This window comes from Aethalodelphis obliquidens, unplaced genomic scaffold (assembly GCF_003676395.1).
Source record: "Aethalodelphis obliquidens isolate GAN/ISIS:26980383/991018 unplaced genomic scaffold, ASM367639v1 scaffold4, whole genome shotgun sequence".
Taxonomy (NCBI): Eukaryota; Metazoa; Chordata; class Mammalia; order Artiodactyla; family Delphinidae; genus Aethalodelphis; species Aethalodelphis obliquidens.
The window spans coordinates 58874440-58897052 of NW_020837948.1; positions in this window are offsets into that span (position 1 = coordinate 58874440).

Genomic DNA, 22613 nt, shown 5'->3' on the forward strand with positions numbered 1-22613 from the left:
GAGCAGACACAAGCGAGGGTAGCTTAAGCAGACAAGTTCTGGTTTTTCTTACCTCCCATGACGTCCGCAGGTGGGCAGCTGCTGGCTCAATTCAGTGGCTTAACGTCGTCAGGGCTGGAGTCTCTGTGACTCTCCTGTCCCGTCCGTTGCGGCTGCATGTTGGCCGTTGCAGCTTCCATATTGCATATCCAACCAGCCATATTGATTTGTTTTAACAAAAAAGCAAAACATTTCCCAGAAACTTCATAGCAGCCTTCCTTTTATATTTTATTGGCACCAACTGAGTCACACAGCTACCCTAGCTGAAGAGGGAGGCTGGGCAACCAGCACTTGGTAAGAGGAAGAGGGTTGCTATGATTGGCTTAGACCAATCAGCATTCATTACTTACGGCTGGGCACACTGAGTGGCATAACATTCGTGTTTGGGGTTGCAGTCGGGCCTGATAGTGGGCTCTGCCAGGCTGAGGTCTCTGTACCACACGTGCCCTATCCTCTTGCTTCTTTCCCAAATGACCCTTTGTTCCTTGACGAAGGTCAGAGCCTCCTTCTCCCTTTGCTTCTTGTTCAGGTAATGTGGCAACTGCCTCTCCGCCTTTGGGCTCTTCCCCTTCTTCTCCACTCCATCAGTTATAGACGGGGTGTAGAGAGGGTGATTCCCCTCTCGCCCTTCACCCTCAGGGTGGAAAAGCACGTGATTTCTAAGGCAAGCGCCTTCTTTGACTTCTGAGGTATGGTGCTAAATTCCAGCTATTTGTCAGGATTTTAAGGTTTGAATTCCATTTATTCTCATCAAAATGCAATTTCCTGGGTTGAGGAAGAACACTCATGTTCAGCTGACAATAAGGCAATGCTAGGTTCTGCTAAAAGCCCCTAGTGTTACATGTTGGCTGACTGAAAAGATAAAGGGAGAAAGCATTGAGTGCAATCCTTGCTTTTTCCTAGAACAGGGATGAGCTGGGCTTATTCCTCAGCTCTATGATCTCCTCCCCACTTTCTCTCTGTGTTCACATCTACTAAGTGTCTCTGGGTCTTTCTTCACCCCCTCCTTTTTTCCTTCTGCTTTCTTATCGCCTGCTGGTGGGAACTTCATGTATCACCTTGTGACCTCTTTGAGTTCAGAACTGCCAGTGGCTCCCACTTCAGCATTTCTGTACTTTTCCCTCATCTCTTGCTGGCTCGGCCCCTTCACCTGCGCTGCACTGGGGCTCGTGTCCTTTCCAGTGTGTTCTAAGGTTAGTGTGTCCCTGGTCTTGACCATGGTCTGCTGGGCAGAGGGAAATCAGGCATTTCACGTTCCTTTCTCAGTTTTGCTCTGAGTGTTATGAGGCCTTAGGCGGGTGATTGAATTATGCTGAAAAAGTAATACTGTGCTGGGAAATCATTTTGAAATTTTATATTTTTAGAGTATCTTGGGACTTACTGATGCGAATATTACATAAAGAACAGACATGTTTCTCTCCTGTTTTAGAAGTCCCTTTCCTCTATGAAAGCTTTGAAACATGATATAAAGAAATATAAAAGTTACAGCTAAATGGAAAAAGAGAGGATGCATGTTGTATTGAATTGAAACACCTTGCAGCAGAAGCGTCAGTCTCCTTATGGCACGGAGACGGACCCAGAGTTAGCCTAATTGCAAGGTTTGGAGGCACAGTCCTCAAGACTGCCCTCACTTTTTTTTTTTTTTTTTTGCGGTATGCGGGCCTCTCACTGTTGTGGCCTCTCCCGCTGCGGAGCACAGGCTCTGGACGCGCAGGCTCAGTGGCCATGGCTCACGGGCCCAGCCGCTCCGCGGCCTGTGGGATCTTCCCAGACCGGGGCACGAACCCGCGTCCCCTGCATCAGCAGGCGGACTCTCAACCACTGCGCCACCAGGGAAGCCCTGCTCTCACTTCTGACACCAACTGCAGTTTGTGGGAGGAGGTTCCCCAAACCACCCTTAGTTTTGGTAATTCACTAGAAGGAAGGACTTACAGACTCCACTGAAAGCTATTATACTCACAGTTACGGAACACCACAGGAAAAGGATACAGATTAAAATTAGCTGAAGGAAGAGACACAGAAAGCAGAGTCTGAGAGGGTGCTGAGAGCAAAGTTTCTGTCTTTAGGACACATTACCACCCTGACATCGATGTGCAACAAAACACAAGGAATATTACCAACCAGGGAAGCTCCCCTGAGCCTCGATGTTTGGAGGTTTTATGGAGGCCCTATTCTGTAGGCATGGTTGACTGACCAACTGCCCATGAGTTGATCCCAGCTTCCAGGTCCACTGATACCGTGTGACCTAAAGCTCCTATCCTAAGTCACAAGGTTGGTCTTTCCGGCCTGGCCAGCTCCCACCCTAAAACTATGGGGTGTGGCTGCCCCACCCCCACCCCACAAGATCTGCTGTGTCCAGGCTCTGCCCTAAACAAAGACACTTCTATCAGGAATGACACAGACTGCCTTCCAGAAGCAGGGGGCAAGGGCCAGACCTCTCTTTGGGCAAAGCCAAATTCTTTACTAGCAGGATGCTTTGCTTCTTGCTGGTCTTGACATCATGGTGCTGTCTCCAGGAAAGTGTGAAGTGAGAGAGGCATGGGGCCATCCTGGAAGCAGCAGTTTGTTAGCGGTGCTGGTGATCACACACAGTTGCTTTGAACCATTTTCTTTCTCACCAGAAACGCCCTAACGACGCTGGGGGCCACACATACCAGAGCCCCCAGCTACCACGCCCCGCGGCTAGCTCACAGACATCAGAGATGCTGAGAAGCCAGGGCTCCTGAGTCTTCTGTGTTTCAAGACACCAGTGCCCTGGGGACTCACAGATAGTTGACGCTTCTGGAGGCAAATGACCAGCTCTAACTAGTTCAGAGTCTGTGAACACCTGAACTGGAGATCTGGGGGCACGAAGTCTTCCGGGATTCAACGAGACCAAGCAGCTTGACTTGGAAACTGGACAGGAAAACTTGGACCTTATATACAACAGGTGGGAGGGGCAGGCTGGGGGTGGAAGGCACCACACAACACGTGAGGCACAGAGTCAGGAACTAAAGAAGCCAAAGGGGGCAAATAGAACACAGAGATTCGTTAGGAAACTTGTGACTACACAATTAGTGTCAAGTTTCAGAAGGAAAATATATTCTTCCTTAAGTGAAGGATTTATTAGCCTTCTCATAAGATCTTGATGAATAATTGCCATCTATTCATTTAACAAATATTTATTGAGCATTTACTATTTCCATGCAACGTTCTATATTCATTTAACAAATGTTTATTGAGCATTTACTATTTCCATGCAACATTCTATATTCATTTAACAAATATTTATTGAGCATTTACTATTTCCATGCAACATTCTAGGTGCTGAGGATTCGGCAGAGAACAAAACAAAGTCCCTTCCCTCACGGAGCTTGCTTTCTAGTGGGAGATACAAATAATAAATAAATATATACCCTGAAGTGGTGATAAGTGTGCAGAAGAAAAATAAGCAGGGCGAAGAGATGGAGAGACAAGAGCTTGTTATCTTTGATCAGGAGCCTATGGACAGCCCCACTGATCAGGAGAGATCTGAGCAGAGATTTGAGTAAAGGGAGGTACCTGGTCATGTGGGTATCTGTGGAAAAGTGTTCTCGGCAGGACAGTAAAGTGCAAAGGTCCTGAGGCTGGAGAGTGGCTGGTGATGAACTATGAAGTAGCAGTGTGAACATGAAGCAGCAGTGTGGCTGGAGCGGAGATGAAGCCAGATAAACTGGGCCTCGTGGTTGTAGAAAGGAGATGGGAACCACTGAAGGATGTCAACTGTAAGTTTGTGTGACAGGGACAACAAAGGTTCGTGTAACACACACACACACACACACACACACACACACACACACACACACACGGCCATCTCCGTGTCTCCATCCTCAGCCTGAGTTCTGTGTTGTCTTCTGGTCCCATGGTCATCATCTTGACCAGAGGTAACTGCAGAAGAGCCTTAGAGGGAGCTGAAGTGTTACACTGATTTATATTAGAAAGGCTGTGGAATGACCATGAAAAGAAATGAACTCCGGAAGGCATGAGAGGTAAGGGTGGCCGGCAAAGGGGCAGCACAGCGGCAGAGAGGGGGTATGGAGGTTGGTCTTTTGGGGAAGAGCCATTTTAGGGGGAGCAGCTACCGAGATGAGGGAAACTCCCCAGTGTCATGCTGCTTCTCCAAGAGACTCCTTACATTACGTTGCAAGGCTTTTTTGCAGCTGGATTCGTGTTTCTTTTGGACACGACACTGTGCCAAGACCAGTCCCAACGTGGCCCAGCTTTATTTAGGTTTCATTTCTATTTATAGTGTCCATGACGAGATCAATGAGCTAGCTGTTCAACAGCCTTTTCTAGTCAACTCTAAATATTGTCTTTTTCCTTGAACAATTGAAAAAAACACTCTGTGTCACTTTAGAATATTTATGCAATTGTCATCACGCAACAAGTAACTTCAGTTGGAGTCTCAAATTTGCTATTGAGGCCATGTTTTTTGTTGTGTTTCGTTTTTGTTTTTGTTTCAGGCAAGGCTTTATTGGGGGAGGCCATGTTATCTCAGATGAGTCAAATGATCTTTCTGAGTGCTAGTAGTCTTATCCATAAATGAAGATAATTTTAAAAAATTTCTACCCAGAATCTTGAGAATTAAATGCTACCGTGCATGTAAAAAATAATGCAAATGACAGTCATCATTTTAACTGATCGCTTTTCCTTTAATTACCAATTTGGATACTACTGTGTGCTCACTAAATATATGTGAAATAAATTTAAGAAATAATTAAAATGAATGATTCTGTACACTGTCAGCTTAGCTGTGCATAAATGTCAGTAGTAGACTGATTTGGTCAGAAGAGAGAAAAATGTGTGTATCAGAGTACAGTAAATTTTATCAAATTGCTGGAATCTCTTTTTTATCCTCCATAAGTCAAGAAAGACATAGAAAACGTTGCTTCTCTCATATTTCAGAGTATGCAATCCTGTGAATAAATTTTCTTTACTAATAATCAAAATAAATTCTTCCAAACTAAAACTTGTATATCTCAAGTTGCATAATAGATTATTGAAAGTATAACTTAAAAAAATAAACACCAGTAAGATATGCATATCCATTGCGTGGAGGGGGGAACCTATTATGTAGAAGTTCTGACAAATAACACATAAAGTAGCAAGAATAATCATTGGTAGATGACTGGCTTTGCTGTGAAAATTGGATTTGACTCCCTTAAAAATAAACTGATTTTTTTCATTGCTGCAAGTCATTTGCATTTAATAATAGTGCAGTACCTAATTGTGTGAATTAGCATAGAGACTGATTGCCGACTGGTTCTAACTAACTGGCTTTGCCACATGATAATGAATGGTGATTCTTATAGATGCTGAGAGATCAACAGTCAGTAGTCTAAAATTCTATGCAAAAATTTTTTAAAAAAGGCTCAACACTTTAAGGGTTAGTATCACCATGCTTACCTGGATATTGGTTAGAACATTCTTAAAATAACATTGATATTCCCATCACAGCCCTTATTATTGCCCGGCAGAAGCAAACATATCATTTTATATCCTCATGTTAATAGATACTCGGTATTGTTGAAATGGGAAAGGTCACCCTGAGCCAAAGAACCACTTCGTGTGGCTTTCCCAGCGCCTCACCACACCTGCACCCTCCCTGGGAGGACTAGTGCCCCGACTCCACCACTGCTCCTGTGCTCATGGGATCAAGGCCAGATAGCTGGTGTCCATCTCCTGGACATTCTACCCCACCCAGCCTCAGCACCTGCACAGCTGTGCCCCTACCTTCCACATCCACAACTGTCCCAGTAAAAGGCACCAGGCACCCATCCACAGGTTATGAAGATCCTGCTTCCTGCTTCCCTGCTCTCTCTACTTAGTCCAGACTTGTGCTGTCTCTTGCATTGGGCAGAGCTATCTCCCTGGTCTGCTTCCTCTCTAGCTGGTTCCCTACACAGAAGTCAGTGTGCTGTCTCTGAAATACATGATCCATGGAGTCTTTCCAGTTTAACCTTTCAGTGTGGCTGTGCGTGCCTTGCAGGCACTCACCCCTCCACGGCTGTCCCTCCTCTCCACCCGCTGAGCTCCTATCTTTACACACCCAGCTCAGAAATCACCTCCTCCCAGAAGCCTTCCCTCACCTCCCCAGAGAGAGTCCGTCATTCTCCTTACATTCTATGTAATGTATTTATTTATGTGTCGGATCCCCTTAACTAAGGAATGAAGGCTAACCTCGCCTCCAAGGAGTCATAGTCCCAGGGGATTGAAGAGCTGTCTGTAAAACTCACGGGAATGTCTTTGCGTGATTCTGTGGTTACAGATGGCTTCCATGATGCTGTATCTCGTGAGGCCTCGCTACTCAGGTGTGGCCTGCAGCCCAGCATCACGGGCATCACCTGGGAGCTTGTCAGAAAAGCAGAATCTCTGCACCTACCCCAGACCTTCTGAATCAGAATCTGCCGTTGAACAAGATCCAAGAGTGATTTGTACACACATTAAAGTTTGAGAAGCGCTGGTGTGAGGATTAAATAGAAGGTGCACGATACCTGCTAATTCCTGGGCGCGGATGTTTCAAGTTGGCCAGATTCCAAAGATGTGTTGGCTCTTCACACCAGGCCCTAGCATGGCTGGCCACACCTGGCTCCAGAGGCACGCGTCTGAGTGGGGCACAGGGAGCAAAGGCCGCTTCACCAGGAGAGAGCTGGGCGGGCTCGCCGTCTACACCCTGGAGCCGCCCAGGCGGGCGTCCACGGGATATGCGACATCTTTGTCTTTTGTTGCGTAAGACACTGAGGTATTTGGCACGAGGTGGCCTTATGGCTGATTTAGAACGCTTAGGCTAGTCTCTGAGCTCCCTGGAGGTGTATCCTCCGACCCCCCCAGAACCAGACACATAGCGGGGGCTCCATAAATGCTGATGGGTGGATTTTGGCTTAAGTGATGAACGTTGTGTCTTCTCATGCCTCTCAGGCCAGCACAGTGCACAATCCCACTGTGATGAACAGAAATCAGTCATTAACAGAAATGAGTCAATCATGACAGAATTCCAGGGACTTTATCAGAGTTTAAAGCTATCACTTTTAGCCAAAACAATCTACCTCGACGCCACCACCCACCTCACCACAGTTCCTGTGGAAGCCTCACTTAGTAAACTGTAAATGTGTGTCTGTTCATTCAAGCAAAGGCAGAGGAGGTACTTAGAGGTCCTGTGGCCTTCGTTGCCTGACGACCAGATGTCTTGAAGGCCCTTGTTTTGTATGCTTTGTCTGGTTTTACCTGTTTCAAGTGGGAAGGTAAATCTGGTCCCTGTGATTCCATTTTGGCCAGACGTGGATGTTACCTACTTTACTTATAAACACATAGTACCTTTGCAGTGTTTTAATACCCACCAGATTATTCAGGAGGGGGACTACTGTGAAGACTGAGAGACAGCTCTTTGTTCTGTTTGGGACTTTAGCAAGAGCTGATCATCATTTTGTTAAATCACGTTGCTGATGTGAGTCACGGTACTTGAATGGCCAATATAAGGCCCATTGTCAGGCTACATCTGGAGACCCATATTCACAATGATTCTGCATACGTGTTCGGCCATCTGACTTCTTTTGATGTCTTTTAGTGTAGTCATGCTAGGGCACTTACATATTTAAGTGTATATGATTTTACTATAATTTTCCATTTGTTTCTCCTCCACATTACAGTTAAGGAATTTTATTGAGTTTTTGTGAAGTTATATTTGATAGATTATATTGTCTACAAATTCTGTTTTAGGAAGGCAAAGGGGGCATTAAAAATAATTGACATAAAAAGAGACCGTCACTGGTGTAGGTGGGGGTATTTCCCTGAGAAGGAGGCATTTCCCCCTTACTCCTGATGGGATAGGCCTGGGGCTGTGACATGACCTCAGAGGAAGCGAGCTGTGTGGTGTGTTGGGGCTGAAAGGGCAGAGTTTCCAGTGTGAACAGGGCAGCGAGATGACACAGGGTCAGGGAAGCTGGGTGACTCAGTGACCACCTAATGAAGATCGAAAGGGGGGATGGCTGTTCTGGCAGTGGTGTCATGGACAGATGGTGGAGGGCACCAGATGGGCCTCTACCCTTGACCTTCTGGCTCTTATAGAGCACTTTGGAACTTGGACACAGCCCTAGGGGAAAAGTGGGAGGGTGGGTGGTGAGGGAGGGAATCCCTGAAATGACTCAGATTAAGTTTTCACCAAACCAGCAGATTAGGGGCTTATAATAAAAATCAAGTTCTATTCTAGAAAGAGAAAAATATATTTCTTATACTTCTATGTTTGTGTCCTAAGAGTCATAATTACCACCCAAGTATAAGGACCCCTTTCAATGTAAAAAATTTTGCAGAATGTCCCCAAGTATGAGAGGTGCTGTGATTTTTGTATCCACCGATTGAGAAAACACAGGAAGGTAAGAAGCCACTCTGTATTCACGAGCTGCCTGCTGGTTGCACGAGCGGCTTCGCTGACCAGTAGACACACAGATTAGGAAGAACACAGGTTCTGAGTAAAAAAGTCTGGGGTCTGGTGTTTGCCATTTACTAATTGTGGGCTCTTGGGCAAATTAAAATACATTGTTACCCCTGTTTCTTCATTAACAAAACAGGGATAATGATAGTACCTACCTCCCAGGATGACTAAGCGTTCAAAACACTCTGTAAGCTGTGGTGTGACTGTAAGTGGACATGAATTATTATTGATAGGTGATCCATGTGTATTGTATTACCTGTGGACTTCAAACTAATTTCTGTGTAGGCTCCTCACTCCAGACTTAAGTATTAGACCCAGCAAAAAAAGTTAGGGTTAGACTTTTAAGGGAATTCCTAGTTTGTCTGACATAAAGGTACTGTTACATAGAGCTGGTGAATAGACTTACCTACCAGACCACAGGCCAGGAGGATTTGTGCTGGCATGTTAGAATTAACAACCACGACTTACTGTGAGGCTTTCCCACCGGGAGATATGCTCTGGTTTTCCATTACCTAAGTCTTATCATTTCTTGCACCAAGGAGTACAGACCAATTAATCACCAAGGAGCAGAAATAAATTACCTCCCCTTTGGGTGGCTTGCTCTTTGGGTGATTTAACACTTCTTATCTCGAGACGAAAACACAGAGATGCTGGTTAGTTAACAGTTGGAATGGTCCGTGCTTCCAAGGAAACCCAAGTTGTTTGCAAAGGTCCACTCATCACATGCTGAAGACGGTTCTTCTTTGGAGGTTTGGGGGAACTTTCCTCTAATTCATGGCTCTGAATGTGGTCCTATTTCTTGAAGCATCCAGTGAAACTCTGATTAGGCAAAATATTCTGGAAATGGGGTTTTCCAGATCATGTCAGACAAATCATCTGGGCTTAGCCCAAGTTGAACATCTATTTTAAATGTTTTGTTAGATTTCTTGACTTAGCAAGTACAGAGCAATGAGCATACTTTGGTTATTTCTTTGTGAGATAGTTGGGAGAGTCATTCATTTGTTAAACCATTCATTTGTTCATTCCACAAATGTTTATTGCTTTACTACTGGGTGCTGGGCTAGGGGCTAGACACATGGTGGAAAAAAGACAAAGGTAGTCTAACGGAGGTCAAAAGAACCCATGTGCCGGCTGTTACACCACCACTTCACAACTATGTGATCCTGGGCTAGGTATATATTCTCTCGGACTCAGTTTCTCATCAGGAAAATGGGGCCCAATAACCATAATGTCTAGTTGCCAAGGACATTTGAGGATTATAAAGCACAAAACACTCTAAAAATTGCAGTTCTCTGTGAATGGTCATATTATTTGATGCCTGAGAATCTTGCATTGCTCTATGAAAATCATTCTAAATGGTCCAAACATTAGGACATTTAAAAAGGAAAGCCATTTCTATTTTGACTCTATATTTTATTAAAAATAGCATTTCTTAAAAACAAAAATAAACAAATGGGACCTAATGAAACTTCAAAGCTTTTGCACAGCAGAGGAAACCATAAACAAGACCAAAAAACAACCCTCAGAATGGGAGAAAATATTTGCAAATGAAGCAACTGACAAAGGATTAATTTCCAAAATTTACAAGCAGCTCATGCAGCTCAATAACAAAAAAACAAACAACCCAATTCAAAAATGGGCAGAAGACCTAAATAGACATTTCTCCAAAGAAGATATACAGACTGCCAACAAACACATGAAAGGATGCTCAACATCATTAATCATTAGAGAGATGCAAACCAAAACTACAATGAGATATCATCTCACACCAGTCAGAATGGCCATCATCAAAAAATCTAGAAACAATAAATGCTGGAGAGGGTGTGGAGAAAAGGGAACCCTCCTGCACTGCTGGTGGGAATGTGAATTGGTACAGCCACTATGGAGAACAGTATGGAGGTTCCTTAAAAAACTACAAATAGAACTACCATATGACCCAGCAATCCCACTACTGGGCATATACCCTGAGAAAACCATAATTCAAAAAGAGTCATGTACCAAAATGTTCATTGCAGCTCTATTTACAATAGCCCGGAGATGGAAACAACCTAAGTGCCCATCATCGGATGAATGGATAAAGAAGATGTGGCACATATATACAATGGAATATTACTCAGCCATAAAAAGAAACGAAATTGAGCTATTTGTAATGAGGTGGATAGACCTAGAGTCTGTCATACAGAGTGAAGTAAGTCAGAAAGAGAAAGACAAATACCGTATGCTAACACATATATATGGAATTTAAGAAAAAAAAATGTCATGAAGAACCTAGGGGTAAGACAGGAATAAAGACACAGACCTACTGGAGAACGGACTTGAGGATATGGGGAGGGGGAAGGGTGAGCTGTGACAAAGCGAGAGAGAGGCATGGACATATATACACTACCAAACGAAAGATAGATAGCTGGTGGGAAGCAGCCGCATAGCACAGGGATATCAGATCGGTGCTTTGTGACCGCCTGGAGGGTGGGATAGGGAGGGTTGGAGGGAGGAAGATGCAAGAGGGAAGAGATATGGGAACACATGTATATGTATAACTGATTCACTTTGTTATAAAGCAGAAACTAACACACCATTGTAAAACAATTATACCCCAATAAAGATGTTAAAAAAAAATAGAATTTCTTTGGAAGAAACTATCTGGTTCAATTCCTTCCTTTTACAAATTAAGAAACCAGGGCCTCAAGAGATGGACTGACTTGCTCAAGGACGCTGTTTTTTTTTTTTTTTTTTTTTTTCGCAGTACGCAGGCCTCTCACTGTTGTGGCCTCTCCCGTTGCGGAGCACAGGCTCCGGACATGCAGGCTCAGCGGCCATGGCTCACGGGCCCAGCCGCTCCGCGGCATGTGGGGTCCTCCCGGACCGGGGCATGAACCCGTGTCCCCTGCATCAGCAGGCGGACTCTCAACCACTGCGCCACCAGGGAAGCCCAAGGACGCTGTTAAAAGATAAACTGAGGCATATTTAAACATTTAAGAGTTTATTTGAGCGAAAATCTGTTTGAATTGAGCAGCATCCAAGTTAGCAGATAGAAAGGAGCTCTAAGGAACTATACAGAATGGAAGAGCCTTACAGGCAGAAGGCAGCAGGACAAGCAAGTTATAGTAGGCAAAAAGCAGGTTGGTTATAGCAACCTTTAGGGGATGACAGGGCTATCAGGCAGGTGACCTAACTAGTGCTGATCGGGCCATTCCTGATTGACTGGTTTAAAATTCCATTTCTGGGAGAGCCAAAATTGTAATTAAGACTCGGTTTGGTGATGTGGGGCTTAGCATAAGTGATTCCATTTTGGGCCTGTTGTCTTGTATTTAACAACCCACAGGGCTGGGACTACAGCTCAGGCCACTCTTGCTCTGATCCAGTTCCCATCACTTACAGTTACGTGCCAGACCTACAAAGCATCTGATGATACTAGCTGACAAAGAACAGTAGCCTGTTACCTGATATTGGGCTATAACTTCTCTCCACTTGCATCTGTCTTCAAGGAAGAAGAATATAATTATTGTTTCTTCATCCATTTCCAAGAACTGTTGATTTTATCTCGATATTTAAGCTTCTATAGTAGCTTGGCCCCCACGGCCTCTGCCCTCCATTGTCATGCCTGTGGTTATGTTGTATTATGTAGCAAAAGGGACACTGTGGATATAATCAAGGTTACTAATCAACTGGCCTTGAGATAGGTAGATTATCTTGTATCATCCATGTGGACCCAATGTAATTACATGAGTCCTTAAAAGCAGAAAAGGCAGACAGAAAAGGCAAACAGATGCAGGAGAAGGATTCAATGCACCATCATTGGCTTGAAGATGAAGGGGTTTGTGAGTCAAAGAAACGGAGACCACAGTCCTACAACCTCAAGGAACTGAGTTCTGTCAACAAACTGAAATGAGTTTGGAAGGAGAATCTTCCTCAGAGCCTCTAGATAAGAGCTCAGGCTGGCTGAACCACAGCTTCAGCCATGGGAGGCTCTGAGCAGAGGAAACAGTTGAGCCACTCTGTGCTGGCACTTCTGACCCACTGTGAGATAATAAATGGGTATTTTTTTAAAGTAACATTTTAATTTTTGTTGTTGACTTTAAAAAATTCCTAACATTGGGCCTCCCTGGTGGCGCAGTGGTTGAGAGCCCGCCTGCCGATGCAGGGGATACAGGTTCGTGCCCCGGTCCAGGAAGATCCCACATGCCGCGGAGCAGCTGGGCCCGCGAGCCATGGCCGCTGAGCCTGCGTGTGCGGAGCCTGTGCTCCGCAACGGGAGAGGCCACAGCAGTGAGAGGCCCGCGTACCGCAAAAAAAAAAAAAAAATTCCTAACATTAACCAAACTAGTGGATGCATAATCAGCACAGAAGGACAACAGGAACGGCAGTGTCTCCGGTCCCCACCCCACAAGCTCCAGCCCGCTCTGCAGAGGTGGCCATGTGGGATGGTTTCTGTTTTCTGTTCTTCAGCTGTTTCCCACATCTGTCAATATTGCCTTCATACTGTTCATTTTTATTTCTCAATTTGAGATATTTCTTACTGATTTGTTTCTTGGGTAGATGTTACTTGCTTTTTAAAAAAAAGCTCCAACAGGGACTTCCCTGGTGGTCCAGTGGTTAAGACTCCACGCTCCCAATACAGAGGGCCCAGGTTTGATCCCTGGTGGGGGGAACTAAGATCCCACATGATCCCACATGCTGCATGGTGCGGCTAAAAAAAAATAAGAAGAAAATTTTAAAAGCCCCCCCCCCAAAGTAAATAAATAATAATAAAAGCTCCAACAGGGACGTATTTTCTTGTGTTTAGCATCTTTCCTCTAAAAGTTCAGCACAGGAAAATGTTTTATTAATCATTCTAGATGTTTTATTAGTCATCTAGTTTTATTAATGTCTAGTTGGCTTCTAGACAATTGAGGTTTATTGTGTTTGGCTTCTTCAGGGAGTGAAAAGCACCGTGACATTCTCAAGGAGGATCCATGTCTCCTCACTGACAACATCCTTCCCATCTGTAAACCACTGTCCAATCTAAGGATTTCAAACTTTAGCATAATCTGTATATCTTAGGTTTTTTTAAAAAAATTAATTAATTATTTATCTTTGGCTGCATTGGGTCTTTGCTGCTGCGCGTGGCTTTCTCTAGTTGCGTCGAGCAGGAGCTATTCTTCGTTGCGGTGCATGGGCTTCTCGTTGCGGTGGCTTCTCTTGTTGCGGAGCTCAGGCTCTAGGTGCGCGGGCTTCAGTAGTTGTGGCACGTGGGCTCCAGAGCACAGGCTCAGTAGTTGTGGCGCACAGCTTTAGTTGCTCTGCGTCATGTGGGATCTTCCAGGGCTCGAACACGTGTTCTTCCAGGGAGACCAAGGCTCGAACACGTGTTCCCTGCATTGGCAGGCGGATTCTTAACCACTGCGCCACCAGGGAAGCCCCATATCTTAGGTTTTTAACTATAATCTCACAGTTGTTGGATATAGCCAAGAAGTTCAGTGCTTCCTTCATTTTCCATTGCATGTTCTCTCCAAATCCTTCCAGGAACACACACAGAGCTTCTTTAGATATTTGGACTGCAGACACTGAAGTGAGCAGAGATGTGACTCTCAATATTTGGTGTTTAATCATAGCTGGGGAAATAGTGTTTCGTTCCATAGTTAAGAAACTATGCCTGAACTACATTTTTAAAAGCAACTTGATTAGGACATTATTTTGCTTGTGAATTGATGTACCCATTTCTAGTGGGTACAGTGTGCCAGAATGAAAGAATGATCTGGTAAGGCGTTTAATCAACTGTGGTTAAAGGGTAAAAATGAATTTTAAAAAAACATGCAATTTTAGTCAGTTGATTCCAGCTTCTCATTTGTCACCTCCTTATCAGACCTGTCAACGTAAAGCAAAGAAAACCAAACAAGTCACTTTTTCTCCTCCTCTTGTAAATTCTCTGCATATGTGCCAGGGGTCCAAACCTGGCCTTCCAGGGGGTGGAAAAGCAGGGGCCCTAGCTAATCAGGTAAGTAGAGGAGACAGGGTAGGTCAGTGGTTAGGAGTGCAACTCTAGTGGGATAAAACCCACCTTGGGTTCTGGCTTCACCCACTGAGACTTTCAGTCTTTTGGGGTTGCTGCAGGGATTAAATGAGACAGGCATGTGTAGTGTTTAGCACACGATAAGACAAAAATAAATGCTAGGCATTCTCGTCATTCTTATTAGCTCCAAGACCATCCCCGTGGACAAACGGGTCCCTGTCCAGTAGCCTTGAGGACAACTTATATTAGCATTGTGTGCAGAAGGGGCAATGGCACTGGACTGGACAGTGGGAATCGCCCAGTCTGTGCTGGGGAGACAGATGGCCCAACTGTGCCCTCTGTTTGCCAGCCTGTCGAGCACAAGAGTGGCATCACATTGTTGCAGACAGACTGGCCTCCAGATTACACTTGGCCGTGCTCATTCGAGTCATAACCTTCAGGGCTATGCAGCTGCTCAAAGGCTCCACGCTGTGTTCACTCTTTTCCAATATCTTGGTGTTTGTTTGTTTGTTTTCTTAAAAAAGCACTTTATTGAGGTATAATTAACGTACAAAAAGCTGTACATTTTGAATATATACAACTTGATGAGTTTGGGAGTAAGTATATATCCATGAAACCATCACTGCCATCTAGGTCATGGACATATCCATCACTTCCAAGTTTCCTCCTGCCCTCTTTTTTTTTCCCGCCCTCTTTATTTATTATTATAATTTTGTGATACGAACACTTAACGTAAGACCTAACCCCCTGGCAAAATTTCAAGAACACAATACAGTATTTTTACCTATGGGCACTATGCTGTACAGTAGAATCGCTAAGCCTTAATCGTCTTGAATTTTGGCTGATTCTTCATTGTAACCAGAAGAGGGCACTGTTGCTTCACTCAAATTCTGCACTGTGGCCCTGCATCTTTGTCCTGCACTAGTGTCCCATTCCTGGCTTTGTCCGGGATGATAGTTTCCTTTCTTATGTAACCAGCAAGGGGTGAAAAAAACCCAACCTTTTGTCTGTAGCAGGAAAATATATATAAACAATATTGAGACACTTTTTAAAGTTTTAACTGTTTTAAGTTAGGTAACATTGTATATGGCATTTTAAAAATACACAAGTGAGACAGAGAAAAGGAATGCAGATGAAACTGATCAAGGATCTGCCTGGAGCCCCACCACCATCAGAAAAATCAGAGTGTACCTTGCTCATTTTTTCTCATTGGGGGCATCACAAGTGACCCAGAAAAGGTGCAGAAGAAATTGATGCACAGTTTTGGGAACCCCTGGGATGTTTCCTCACACTGTGGCAAAACTCGGAGCCTCTCGAAAACAAAAGCCTTTGTGAAAAGCAAGGAGGTGCAATGTTGACTCTCACCTCCTGCCTATGACGTTTCCCTTTTCCTTTCCTGGCTGGTGCCATTCTGAGCCACGTTACCATTTTTAACAGGCCAGGTTTTAATGAGGCAATAACGGCTTTATTTATAATCCTTGGGTGAAAAATGGCAATTGGAGACCACCATTTCACAACCCAGGCACTCTGCATTCTTCTGGTTCTCTTCTAGACTAACGGTCTAATAAGGGTGACAGAACTTGAGCTCCTTTTCTGCCTGTGCTTTTCTTCTTTTCCTCCTCATTCCTCTCAAGTTTCCCTATATGACTTCTTTCCGGGGTTTCAGAGTTGGGAGGAGACATTCAAAATGCAAATATGAGAACACTGATGGCAAGCCAAGCCTACAGGATGTGAAATCACAGTGGAAGGCTGGAAAAACCCTGATGGGACTGGGGAATACCCCAGCCTTCAGTATTAATACGACGCCTGTAAATAAATATTCGCTGGATGAATGACAGATTGAATAACGAATGAATGAATGGAACCACAACTTCTCAGATAATTGTGGGTATGAAAATAGATTTAGTACTATGTGAATATACATAATTTTTTAAAGTTATCATTTCCTCCTGATAGTTCAATATTTCCAAATATCCTCAGATAAAGGAATAGCAAGTCTTCCAACTTTATTTGGGATTTTATAGCAACTGTTGTCAAAAATGACTTACGTGGCTAAGGGAAACTTGAGACCGTAAAATGCACGTGACTTCATATCCTTGCTCAGGTTGTATTTTCAAAAGCACAAGGAGGAACAGTTATGAGAACTTAAAGACAATACCCTCGGGCTTCCCTGGTGGCGCAGTGGTTGAGAGTCCGCCTGCCGATGCAGGGGACACGGGTTCGTGCCCCGGTCCGGGAAGATCCCACCTGCCACGGAGCGGCTGGGCCCGTGAGCCATGGCCGCTGAGCCTGCGCGTCCGGAGCCTGTGCTCCGCAACGGGAGAGGCCACAACAGTGACAGGCCCGCGTACCGCAAAAATAATAAAAATAAAAAAATAAAGATAATACCCTCACCAGCATGTCTCTCCTTTTTCAGTCTTTCTTCATTCTCGTAACATTGACTTGCAGCTTCCCTGATTTCAGACTCCTGTCTGAGTGAAGTGTGTGCTCACAGAGTGCCATAAAATCCTCTGAATATTCATTCATTCAAAGGTACGAGCTCTTGGGCCACAAAGGTCCCTTCTTCTGGGGCCTTCTTCATGCCCAGACATGCTCAGACTTGGCATCTTGCCCTGGAAGCAAAGCCTATAGGCCAAACAAAACCTTCATTTTCACTGCTCGGAACAACGGTCAATTCTTCAATGTAATTACTGAGAACAAATTAAGAGTTTAGATCCAGGGGCTTGGTGCACTCAAAAATTATGGAAAAGAGAAGGAAAATGGTTCAGATGCCCCTGGGCTGTGAAAGGCCACACCCCGCAGAGACCTGGTATGATTCTGACAGATATGAGTAAGCTTTTACCCAGTGCCCTCTACCAGCTCTTCAGGGCAGGAAAAAGCAGGGACCTGTATTTCACGTATGCTCTGTTTTGGTCTGCTGCCTTCCAAATACAGCTAGCTGCTTTTTAAAAATGTGCTTTCCTAAATACTTTTCCCTTTCAGCAGCTTAGTTTTTAAGGTAATGGAGAATTAAGAATTGTTTCTCCAGGGCTTCCCTGGTGGCGCAGTGGTTGAGAGTCCGCCTGCCGATGCAGGGGACATGGATTCGTGCCCCGGTCCGGGAGGATCACACATGCCGTGGAGCAGCTAGGCCCGTGAGCCATGGCCGCTGAGCCCGTGCGTCCGGAGCCTATGCCCCACAACGGGAGAGGCCACAGCAATGAGAGGCCCACGTACCACACACACACACACACAAAAAGAATTGTTTCTCCAGCATCAACTGAAGAACGATGGTCCCAGGACAAAAAGAAGACAGTGTCTGTAAGAGGTGGAAGGAAGCAAAGGTGATTCCCGTGAATATGAGCTTTCACTGCACAAGCTCGGTTTGAGAGAAGCAGAGCCTCAGATAAACACTCCAAAAGAGTATGTAAATTCATTCAAGACCAGAAGTGTCCTTTAATCCAGTGCTATTGGGCAGATTGTGGAAACAGCAACTTTAATAAGGATTCAAGTCACTTTTATTTAGGAGAGTTCCTAGGAAATAGCTATGGGGTTGCAGGAATATCATTCTGCTTAAAGAGTCTACCGCAATCATAAAAGGAGCCATTATATAGCACTTACCACTAGCTGGGCTCTGTTCTACACGCTTTCCATATGCTTGTTAAGGAGCCTTGCTAGTGAATGTCAAAGCAGGAATTCCAGCTTGGTTCTAGAGTCTCTGTCCTTAACCACTTAACTGCTAAAAATAAAATACTATGTGGATACAGAAAGACTAGAATTTATTTATTTATTTGTTTTTTAAAGGAACATTTATTTATTTATTTATTGGCTGCATTGGGTCTTCGTTGCTGCGTGCGGTCTTTCTCTAGTTGTGGCGAGCGGGGGCTACCCTTCGTTGTGGTGCGCTGGCTTCTCATTGTGGTGGCTTCTCTTGTTGTGAAGCATGGGCTCTAGGTGCGCGGGCTTCAGTAGTTGTGGCACGTGGGCTCCAGTAGTTGTGGCTCACAGGCTGTAGAGTGCAGGCTCAGTAGTTGTGGTACACGGGCTTAGTTGCTCTGTGGCATGTGGGATCTTCCCGGGCCAGGGATCAAACCCTTGTCCCCTGCGTTGGCAGGCGGATTCTTAACCACTGTGCCACCAGAGAAGTCCCAGAAAGACTAGAATTTAAATGCTAGGTGTCATTATCTCTAAGTGGTAGGTTTATGGTTAATTTTTTCTTTTACTTTTCTGTTTTTTTCCAACCTTCTATCATGCAGTGCTTTTGTGATCAGAGAGAAAATAATAAATGCAGTTTTAAAAGCCTGACCCTAAAATATATAACCAGCACAGGCTGTGAAGATCAGTGTTTTGAAGGGTCCTGCAACAGAAATAGCAGAAGCATCCTAAATGGTTTGATTTACTAATGACTGGACCTTAGCGAGGAATACCAAGGAAAAGTGCCTCAAATGTGACCTTCTGCAGTCCTGTAAGCAGCCAATAAACTATCTACCACTTGCAATGTCACTTGGGGGTGTGGAAAGTGACAGAGTCTCAAAGGAAGAATGAATTCCCCAGCTCTAACCCCAAATAAAGGAGCTCAGCCCGATGGTAGCGCTCAGCACTGAAAGGACACAAATACACTGTCACAGAAAACTTTCCATTAAACATCGTTATACAAAAGTCCCCTGTATTCCTATATATCAGCAATGAGCAGTTGGAATTGGAAATTAAAAAGTCACACTATAATCCAACTTAATTCACAAAATACACATAAAGTGGTAGCACATATAATGGATTTAGGAAGCAACTAAAATTTTAAAATATGACCATGCCGGGCTTCCCTGGTGGCGCAGTGGTTGAGAGTCCGCCTGCCGATGCAGGGGACACAGGTTCGTGCCCCGGTCCGGGAAGATCCCACGTGCCACGGAGCGGCTGGGCCCATGAGCCATGGCTGCTGGGCCTACACGTCCGGAGCCTGTGCTCCGCAACGGGAGAAGCCACAGCAGTGAGAGGCCCGCATACCGCAAAAAAAAAAAAAAAAAAAAAATCACCATGCCAATTTGGATCCAATTCTAAGAATACTCTCAAAGTTTATCATGACGTGTTTAACACAAATACAGTTAAAAAGACATAAATGCAGCAGGTGGTAAACCAAAATTTAGACAACTACCAGTTTAGACCTCTTGTTTGTGCCCAGAGAGACAAATTACTGACTTAGACAATGCTGATGACTTCTTGTATTGATTACCTTACTTTTTTCTTATCCTTGTCTTTTTAATAAACAGCCAGAGTAAAAAAAAAAAAAAATCTCCCTCTTTTTGAAAGAGGATTGCTGGCGGAACTGAGGCCTCATTTTCCTAGGTTTGTATCTCTGTGTTAGGGTGAAGGGTCAAAGCGGGCATTGCACTGAGCGCCTCAGAATCTCCTTGGAGAATGAAGGCCCCTGGGGGTGCTGGCAGCAGAAGGCACACAGCTCTCTGCCCTCCTCAGAACTGCCTCTGAGGAACACGACCGTGGCCGTGGCCCCCTTCCTGGGCAGCCTGCATTCAGCAACTGGTAATGCAGCAGCCCTCTAAAGCCTGGCCTTCTCGCCTTACCTGAGGACAACTCCGCGGGGTCATTTCCGCTCTTGAGCTCCACCTGGGGTCGGCCAAGGCCTTGACTGAGGGCGCAGGCCAGCTCAACTTCTTCCCCTGCCCGTTCTGCTTCCCTCCCTTTCCTTCCACAGGTGTTGCGCCCAAGATGTAAGCACGCATGCGCGCGTGTGCGCCACGGCGGGCCGGGGGGCGGGGTGGAAGGTGAGGCGTGTCGTCCCTGGCTGGGTATCCACTTGCAGCACGAACTTGACACTAGGGGAGGAAGAGCACAAGTCTTTGTCAGGCTGTTAGGCTCTCGGCCACACTGACAACAGGCCACAGTCTTGAGGCCCATTTCGCAAGTCACAGGAGGAAGGAAAGCTGAGCCGTCTTCGTCACACATTCAGGAAGATGAGCAAAGAACAAACAGGGACACTTTGGGAAGACTGGCAGGGAATGTGTCTGAAATGCGGGTGGGGCTTCGGGTGCGGGGAACCACAGGAGGCAGGATGGCAGCTGCTTAGCCACTGTTTGGTCTAATCCCCTGAGCTGTCCTGTCCCTGGTACTATGGTCACACGGTGTTAATTAAATCATTCTCATTAATTCAGACAGAGTGTAAATTAGGATGGAATGAAGATAAATTACGTTTGAAGGCAGCTAATACATTTAACCCCATGCTGTTTATTTTTCAGCCTAACAAAATAACATCGTTAAGGGAGATAACAAGGCCAAAGCCTTGGGCACAGCTTCTTAATAGCATTAAAAACAAGACCTTGGTTTGGTGTCACAAGGCAGAGGCGCAGACCAGCTCCCAGGGGCCCAGGGGACCGGCCTAACATCTTGAGGGAGGTGGTGGCCATTGTACAACAGGGATGTCTGTAGTGTTTCCCAAGTTGTTTATGACTCATATCTACAACGTCTGTCATCATCCATTTTGATCACAAGTCTGTCTAGAGTTCTTCCTGTACAGATACAAGACTTACTCACCTTTTCTTCCTGTAAGTGAAGTGATAAGAATTAGGTTTGGCTGAGAGATGCCGGAGGAATAGCTGTTTTAGTTGCTGTGATTGTAATATGCTAATTTGCAAATCACTTTCAGCTGTGGAATAAACATTAGCCACTGCCCATAGGCCTGAAAACTTTTCATATATCGGTTCAAGCAAACCAGCGTACGGTTTGCAGCAGGTCATTTGTCTTCCAGTTTTCATAACCCATATAAGAAGTAATTTCTTTTCCCTTCGTCCATGTTGCTTATCTCCCTAAGGCAGATGAAGCAAATGTATGTGGTCACTGAATACTTTCAAGATTTTCCAGGCCACAACTTTTTTTTCCTTCTCTTTTCTTGAAGCGTAGAAAGGTGGCAACGTTAGGTAGAACAGACACAGGAAATTAGCATCGGTGGATGATGACACAATGGCCAGACGAGTTCACTCTTAGCCCTGCCTGCTTAGCAAAGCTATTTGCAAAGACATGTAAACTTTGTTCTCCCCCCGGCCCCTCGGTTAAGGACACTGCAGTTTCCGGGTGGTAAAGATGCAACCAAAATAGATGGCCTGTTCCTAGCTCAGTGGCTTTCTGTGGCAAAATCCCCAGTCAACCAGCTGAACTGAGGACATGTTTTATTCCTAGGCAGGGTCATCTAGGTGCAGTTCCCAGCAGATTTGTTAGGTAATTTAAGTAAGAAGGAAATACTTCTTAATGAGAAAAAAATGTTAATCTCTTAATTTAAACAGAGCACCCCACCCCACCCCGGTCCCACTCCCCGCGGAAGACATTAACATTTGGTCCTCAGAACCAACCTGCTTGTTTTTGACCCACAACCCAGACAGACAAAGCGCTTGGAGGAGGTGCCTTTGGGGGCTGCACTGATCACCTTCCCCCCACTCCTTGCCGAAGGCTACAGAAGCATGTTTTTTCAAAGACATATGTGCAATAGCTTCACGTTTCCCTCACCCGGCTTTTCAGCACCTATCTCTGACGTCTACGGTGTTTCTATCCGTCTGGTCTTCGCTGATTTTATCCACATCTTTAGGAACCGGGTCGGCTCGCGGCGCTCCCCCTGTCTTTACCTCGCAGCAGGCAGGCCCCTGCACGTGGGTCTGACCAGGAATTGATCTGGCCTCTCCGGCTTTGTGAAGCAGTCTCGAGCCGAGACTCTGCATAATACGTTAAAATACGAAGCAGATTTGTAAAGGCTCGTGGTGAGGCTGACGAGTTAATGCTAACAAAGGACTTCAGAGGGCACTGTCTTTCTTTGTTTGCAAGGAGCGAAATTTCTCAGCGCGAATACCAGAAGGGACCGCGTGTAAAGGAAAGTGGGATTAAAGGACCGACAGAGCCTTGGTTTCGGCAGTCTCTGGGCTCTGGGCGCGCCAGGCAGAGCCTCTTCTGCCTGTTAAACCATTTCTGCATCTAATATTTAAAAGAAAGCTGGGAGGTGGAGTGGGGAGAGAAAACTCCGTCGTGAGTCCCCACTCCAGCTATAAGGCTGGGCCACTGCAAGTAGCTGTGCGCCCCCTAGCTGGACAATTCACATCTCCCTGGGCCTCAGTTTCCTAACCTGTAAAACGAGGGAGCTGGATCGGTAATCTTCCTTCATATACT